This window comes from Corvus kubaryi, unplaced genomic scaffold (genome assembly GCF_017639235.1).
Source record: "Corvus kubaryi isolate FWS band 111438036 unplaced genomic scaffold, C.kubaryi_AGA036_p1.0 132, whole genome shotgun sequence".
NCBI classification, from domain to species: domain Eukaryota; kingdom Metazoa; phylum Chordata; class Aves; order Passeriformes; family Corvidae; genus Corvus; species Corvus kubaryi.
In genome coordinates, this window is record NW_024580666.1 from 5,259,375 (window position 1) to 5,267,540 (window position 8,166).

The 8,166-nt window shown below is 45.8% G+C and overlaps 1 protein-coding gene across 5 annotated transcripts in view; it reads right to left on the reverse strand.

Annotated features, from left to right (window-relative positions):
• The window catches only part of DLGAP1 (DLG associated protein 1), a 419,505-nt gene extending 412,902 nt beyond the window's left edge, over nucleotides 1-6,603 (reverse strand). For all 5 annotated transcript variants that reach the window (XM_042030616.1, XM_042030634.1, XM_042030590.1 and 2 more), the window contains exon 1: nucleotides 6,239-6,603. The gene's annotated coding sequence lies outside the window, so the exon portion shown is untranslated. The remainder of the gene's footprint in view (nucleotides 1-6,238) is intronic.
• Nucleotides 6,604-8,166: the final 1,563 nt, after the last annotated feature.

Consider the following 8,166-nt stretch of genomic DNA (forward strand, 5'->3'; position numbering starts at 1 on the left):
AGTGATATGCATATGATGCTTTTCAAAATACCACTAATCTAGTAATCACTAGCCTTATTTTGCTGCTGTTATTAAAGGACAGATGCCATCTAGATATTTGAGATATTTTCCTAAGAAAATAATTTTAATCATCTTCTCAAATATTATCTTTTAAGGTTGTATCATTCTTCCATGAATGAAATAACAGAATTACCATTCATTTTTTAATTTAAATTTTTTTGACATGACTATGTTTGCAATACTTAATTTATACAAAATAATGATAAATTCTCCTAATTATACCTTTCATTCCTTCCTGTGGTGATTTTTTTCCCTTTTAATTCTACTTTGCCATCCCATTGCCACTAAAAAGCTCCATTGGGCTATTCATCAATATTATTTACAAAATTGTATATAAATTTGGCAGTAAACACTTCTCTTCAAGTAAAGATCTGTTAGAAGGAAAAGCGAGGTGAATCACAGAACCGTGGAATAGTTTGGGTTGGAAGGGACCTTGAAGATCATTAATTCCAATCCCCATCTTGGGAATGGACATCTTCCACTAGATCAGGTTGCTCAGATCCAATCCCATGGTATGTTCTTAGAAAATGGGATCTGATAACAGAATTTAGTGATGTTCTAAAATACAGTCACACACAAAAAAATAGAAAAAAGAGAAGCAAAACCCTACAACATTTTGGAGGTAAACCAGATACAACAACAGTTGACACCTTTGAAGGACCAAACCACGCTCTGAGCATTTTGCCCAACAAACAGATAGCCAAAAGATACAGACTGATGAGAACAAGGGATCTCTGAAGTCCTTGTGAAACATTTGCACCAATGCAGTTCCACCACTACAGGACCAGAAGCTGCATTCCTCTATGACACATGAAATGAAGGTCTCCCTATGTGAATGGTATGCTGCAAAGAGTCCAAAATTCTTTCAGCTGCAGGATAGAAAGGAGATAGAGATTCTCACAGACTTTGGACATCTGTGAGACACCTTGAATCCTGGAGCACACGACCCTCAATACTTCTGGCTGGACAAAGGCAACTTCACTCTTCCTGTTGACCAGCTAAAAATGAAAAGATACTGTTGAGACCACTACCACAAAGCAGACACATGGATTTCATTTCCACCCTTCTTTAATTTTTTTATTCCTTTTTCTTTTTTTCCCCCCTGATGACAAGACGAAAGAAACACACAGGGCAGCAGTGAGACATTAATTCTCAAAGTTGACTTTCAATGCTGGGTGCACACTGCTAAAACTGAAGTTATTATGACACAGGTAGGTGAGACTGCTAATCATTGTATCCTACAGTTATTGACCTCCAGTCAGAGACATCATCCTGTTCCATCTGCAAAACTAAACAGACACACAGGAAGAAAGTGTGCTCAAGCTCAGAATTAGCAACTGAAGTCACACTTGGGAAGCTGGCTGAAAAAAACCAGTCCCTTCATTTGAAAAAGTAACTCAGCTACCATCCTATCATCACGTACCATGAAATACCTTCAGAGAGGATGTACACCCAGAACAACTAATAGGCTTTCAAGCACAGTTCTTGGACAAAATTTTTGGGGATCCTCACCCCCTTATCTCCCTTTTCCACAACAGAAAAAAACCTCAAGAAATCCTTGACTGGATCCAGCAGAGTCACCACATCAGGATATTAAGATGCCAAAACCTGTAAGATGTTGCAAGTCAACTCAAGCTACTGCAACCTACATTCAAAATTAACCCACAAGGCTTAAAAAGCACCTTCTAGGTGTAAGACACCATTCATAACTATTGAGATCTTTGGTTACGAGCTGATGCCACATACTTTTGTCACCTGAACCACAGCAACTGAGGTAGAAAGCCTGGATCCAGGCATCTAGAATTATACATATCCTTCACACAGATAGAAGTTCATTTCTCAAATTCCTAGTTTCCTAACCATGAGAAATCAGAAGATGAAGAACCTCCTCAGTTAAAGGTGATGCTAAATTTTCAAAAAGAGGGAAACAACTGGAATGAGCGACATCCACTGAAATGCCACCAATACAGGGACAGGGCATCAGGCAGCAAGGGATCAGAAGTTTCTCATATACAAAGGCTAAAGAAAAAGCTTCACAGGCAACTATTTAAAAATGGCTTTCATCTAGCCAGAAGACACCGGAGAGATGCATAAAATCAAGTTTACTTGGAAGGCCAGATTATGAATGCTCTAGCTGCTATCATTATGGTTTCTTGAGCAGATTTTCAAATGGCACAGACAATTTTTTAAGAAACATAGAGATACAGAAAAGCAGAAATACACGGTGGGATTTCAAAGCACCAAAATGTGTTTCTACAGACAATCTGCCAACTAGACAAGTTAAGAAGGCCAAAGTCAGCATCAGCACCTGTCTTCCAATTAGAGAGCCACAAATGACATATTGCTCAGTGACAAATGATGACTGCTGTCTCATATTAAGATGGTTGCTTTAGCAGATGTTTTCAAATTATCCCAAGATATGTCACAGGGAAAGGCAAAAAAGCTGGAAATATGCCCAGAGAGACCTGGTGCACCAGCAGCCTAAGGGAGCCATTTAAAAAGCCATTTGGTATTCTCTCATGAGATTGTACCTAAAAAACTGAGTACGGAAATGAAAATGGAAATAGAAAATATGTTATATTCCTTGGTGAAAGTTTTAAGCATCTGACTACAGGATCATCTAGAATAAAATGTGTTCACTTCATCTCAGCTTTGACAGAGAGACACAGTCTAGGCAGACAATTTTTCAAAGAAGAGAAAGGGAAAAAAAATCCCAGTGATTCCCCCAGAAAGAGTTGTTCCATATTGCTGCTCTGTGATGACAGGGCAAAAGAAACTCTCTTTACGCTGAATATCTCCAAACAGGAACCCTAGTATCACATCTCACATGCTGGCTGAAAAAAACCGAAATTCAGCCCTGCTCCCAGGTGAGAAGTAGACTGCTTTTACTGCTATGAAATATCTGAAACTCCAAAACCAGCACAGACAAATAAAAAAGGAGATGAACACACTTTCATCTGAAGAGGACTAATGAGTAAGGTTGTCTCAGCTATTACACACAGTTATAGACAAAACAGGTCTTCAAAACAAAAATCTGATGGGGAAAACAAGCTATTTCCCAAAATCCCACAGTAAAATCATACAGGTATAGAAACCCTTAAATACAATGCAGGCAGAAGGGAGGATTAGAGCAGGGAGAAACACAGAAGCTGTGCTCATCCAGCGTAGAATCGTTCTCACTCTGGAGGCATGAGGCAACAGTAAAAGCACACCCCAGGAGACAAAATAACCACAAAGGGGAAGGTGCCAATGAATGCTGCTACAAGTTAAGGAATGGGTAGGCGTCTAGTCTTGACCTATGGTGAGGGAGCAAATCCTCTCTCTCTCTCTCAATCTCTCAATCTCTCTCTCGTTACCATGGAGATCCACTTTTCAGGTTCCTTTGGATGAGCTTTATGCAAAAGTGCAAAATTTGGCATAAGGGGGGCAACAAGTATTAATTACGTGCCCGTGACAAAAATAGCTTTCTTAAATCTTGAGAGATAATACAACAGAGACAGTAAAAATTAAGTTTGGTTACAGAGATTAAGGGCTGAATAAACTATCTCACTTTAAAGTGCCTTGAACTCTCATCTACTTAAAACGGCAATGCCAGTCTCAGGGCATTGCATTTGTCAATTACAATTTGGGTGAAAATTTAAGCTACTGTATGGTATGAGATCAGGGTGAAAATGACAATGAAAAAAATCCAGGGACTCTTCCTCCCGTATTATTCTTCCTTGGTATGGGATTACCTTCATTTATTACACTATCTCACGAATTATTTATGAAGTTCTTTTTGTATTTCCAGGTGGAAACATCAGTTGCCAGAGCTGCACTGAGATGCACCACCTTTACAGAAAGAACATTGCAAGGCTTAACACAAACAGATTACATTGATATGCTTCCAAGAGTTAATCCCACAAGAGACAGACCAGAATGAGCCTTGAATTAAACTATATAGAGTTCTGGTGAAGTAAAAGAAAACTTTAAATCAGAAGGATATATATACATGTAGATATACATATAATGAAACACTACTGCACCCTTTAAAGTACTTGATAAAGTCTGTAATAAACAGCATATGTTGCTCCCATATGTTTAAATACTAATTTAAATAGTTGCCTAATTTGAATACATAATTTAGTTACCTAATTTATATAGGTATCTGAAATATGAAGTACCAGACAGACAAGTAAACTGTAACAGAAGAAAACAGGGAACTGTGTTGCTTCCATTAACTATTCCTACTTTTCATATAATCATTATCAGCAGCAATTTGATCTCCAAATATATATGCTATTTATCTTTGAATATGCACCCTTTAGACTTTTGGATCTCTTGGATCACTGGAACAGCTCAAACTCACAATGTCTTTTAAGGGAGGGGAAATACCTTAAGCATCTACACTGGACCCACAAGGAGTAGAAATTAGTGTTGCCTTTTTAAAGGTGCATTAACATTGAAATACAATCCAATCCAACAAGCTGAGCATACACCATGCCTGCAAGCACACCTACCTTTCACTTGTAAGGCTATAAGTTAAACAACTACTTGCCTTTTTTTTTAATAACCAACTTCATATGCTGTCCACTACAGTTCTCACGGGTTTTGCTTCTCTTACAAGTCTTTTTTTTTTTTTTTTTTTTAAGGCTTTCTGTCTTTAACAGCATATTTAGGTACCATTGACAGGTATAGAAAACAACATGAATGAGATGTGATTTTCCAAAAATCAATCATGTGTGAAACCAAAGCGCTAAAATATTACTCCATCTTTTTTACTCCGAGATCAAATAAAACTATCAGCCTCTTTCAGAAACAAGCACGGTGTAGCCGCTTCCTTGCCGGCATCCTGAGCTGGGTTTAGTAACAGCAACAAAAAGGGGGAAAAAAACCCCGTAATTACATAACGGACCTCGCTAAATGCCTCGCTTCCCGGCGGAAGGGAGCAGGAACGGGGGGATGGCGGCAGCCCGGGCCACTCCGCTCCAGCACCGCAGGGCGGGGAGTGGCGGTGCCGGTCCCGCAGCCCGGGAAGCGATGGGTGCCGGCACGGCGGAGGGAGGCCTGCCCTTCCCGGGGGGCGCTTTAACCTCCGCCCCGGGGGCTGCCCAGGCGACCAGGGGAGCTCTTCGCCGCTAAACGCCCACACTGGAGCCGCGCTGGAGCCGGGGCCGGCCCGCGGAGGGGGCGCGCCTGCCCGGGGCGCGCTGCCCCGCCCGACCGCCCCCCTCCCCGCGGCGGGGGAACTCCGCTGCCCGAGCGGCCCGGGAGGGCAGGCTCCTCAACACCGCCTCCCTCCTGTCCCCTGCCGGCTTGAACCGCTCTCCCAGGAACCCGCGCCCCTGGGGTTGGAAGTCTGATCGGGGTCCGTGCGAGCCCCGCGGGACGCGGTCCCCTCGGCAGGGCTGCGCCGGACCTCTCGGTTTCACAGGATACCGCACCACGGGGGCTTCGTCGAGGGGCGAGGCAAACATCCACCCCGCTGTCCTTGTCCTGGCGGGACAAACACAAAGTGCCGACAACTATAACGGAGCCCGAGCGGGGCTGCGGGGCCCGGCGGGGCAGGACCCGGCGCGGCCGATGCCCCCTCGCCGCTCGCCCGCAGGCTCCCCGGGGAGGGGGCCGCTTCCCCGGGCAAGGGAGGATGGCAGTCCACGGCGGCTGGCAGAGCCCCCGCGGATGGGGGGATAGAGCCCCGCAACGCAAGGCCAGCTAGGAATTACTCATTTGAATGATGCAGCAAACGGGGAGGGAGGACACGACGCGGGGACGACGACTAGCCCTCCCGTTGCCACTCTCTCCAGCCCCGATTAATAAATAATGCCCAGGTTCCCTGCCAGAGGAAGCGCTCTCGTCTTCCGCGCAGACAGCAATTAATAGCCAGCCTCCTCCAGCGAAACCCTGGCTAAGCGCTCCCGCACGCTCGCAGCCGCGGTGCCAAGTACGAGCAGCACAATAGCGGGAAACCTCTCTACCTCGCAGCCCACGGAATGAGGAGAGGGGGCTGGGGAAGCCAAACCTCTCGCGGCAAAACCCGACCCCCGAGCCGCGGAGAGTCGGGGACCGGCAGCCGCCGGCGCGGCGGGAGGGCAGGCAAGCCAGGCAGGCTGCCCGGCGAGCCGAGGGCGTACCGCGCAGCACGCCGCTAACACCATCACCCCTCGGTATCGTCAGCAAATAGCACGCCCGCATTTACCTTTTCCTGCCCGCTGTCCGTCAGTCAGGCGTTTGAGGGAGAGAAGGAGAAAGGGAAGGAAGGGAGAAGAAAGAGACAGGGAAATACAGAGAGCGAGAGGCGGCTGCTAATCCCCGTGTAGAAAGACTTCCAGCAGCAGCAGCAGAAGCAGCAGCATGCGTGTGTGCGTGCCCGGAGTGAAAGCACAGCCCTCCTGGCGATGCACCGGCGCTGGCACCCAAGTGCTGTCATGTGCGCGTCTCGGTGTGTGTACCCATGGCAAAAAAGAAAAAAAAGAAAAAAAGGAAAAAAAAAGAAAAAGATAGACGGGGGGAGACTCGTCAGTCACACGCCCGGTTTTGCACTGCTGGGGGGGACGAGGAGGAGGAGCCCAGCGCTCCCCAGCCCAACCACCGGAGGAGCAGCTCTTTTACTACGGCGGCGGCCGGGCTGCTCCGCGCCAGCCCCGCACGCCCCGCCGCCCTTCCCGCCCGCTCCCAAGGACATGCCTTCGGGAAAGACCCTCAGGGCCTCCGTTCCAGAGGATTTCGATACACCCTGGGCTAGCCGAGCCCCGCGGGAAGCAGCTGAAAAAAACCCTACCCCCACGTTTCTGCCCCAAAAATGCCTCCCGGAGAGCGCCCCTGGGCAGCGGGGATGCCCCACCTGGGACGGGGATGCGGCGCCCCTCCAGGGGTCCCAGCCGCGCCGGGAGCGCGGGGGAGTGGGAGCGGGGCCGCGGCGGTTCCCCGGGGGTGCTGCTGGAGGCGGAGGCGGGGGTGCGACAGGCGGACTCCCCAAAACACGTGGGTCGCCTGCTGTCCTTAAGTGGGGCGCCCGGCGACACTGCTGTGGGTCGGGGGGCGCGGGCGCTGCAGGTGCCAAGTGTGGACTGGGCGTCTGTGAGAGCTGAAGGTGTAACTATAAATGTTTGTAGTAGGGGGGACAGAAAGTGAAAAGGCGGTGAAAGGCTGTGCTCGTCCAGGCCACAGTGCGGGCACCCTGATCCTCGCGTGTCCAGTCAGGTACACTCAAATTTCAACCACGGTGTATGACCTACTAAAAGGTGTTTGAACAGTGGTTCAAATCACTTATTTGCTAAGTAGTAAATACTATATCCATCTTTTGGCTGTATAGTGGCATGTATGCAAATAAATGAGATTTTGGCATACAATTCACGAAAGAGCTAGAACAAAATGCTCATATTATTCTTGTTGTCCTAAATTTACTAGTGAGTCGTACCAACAAGTTTCAAGATGTGATTTCTTTAAGCCTCAAACCAGGAAAAGTTCGTGAGAAATGTACTTGATATTTTATTTTTTGTACCAAAAAAATTATACACATGGACTAAAAAGATAATATTAGTAATAGAAAAAAGTTTACTATATGACAAGCATTCAAAAAAATTGGTGGGGATGCCAGGTATGCTGTTTATGCTATTTTTTTTTGTGTTACAGACAAGGTAGACCTAATGTCTCAGGGGTAAAAAAAGCAGGAAAGGAAGAAGTGTTGTTGACATTTTTAATTACAAGTATAGGTTGTATCTACTATGTAAAATAGGAAATTCTGATGTGTTGATAATTCTGCTAATTAGCAAGCAATCAACCAATTGAGTGGGGAAAAAATTGGTCAATCTATTTAAAAATAATTCTTGGGGGGTTTAGTTGTAGGTGTAATAGGTGGTGTAGAGGGGAAATCACTGAAAAGACTATCCATCTTGTTAAGATTTAGCTGCTGACAATAAAATATTTTGACACTTCCCAGAAGTCCTGCAATAAAATGAAAAAGACTAAATTTGTTGTTACTAAAGTGTACAAATCAAGTCAGCATGACATTGTTAAAAAACCAAATTGCACCCTAAAGCCATATAATTTGTTTGTTTATATAAAATAAAGGTACACATACTCTCTTATTTCATGAACTGAAACACAGATGCTGAATCTGAGCTA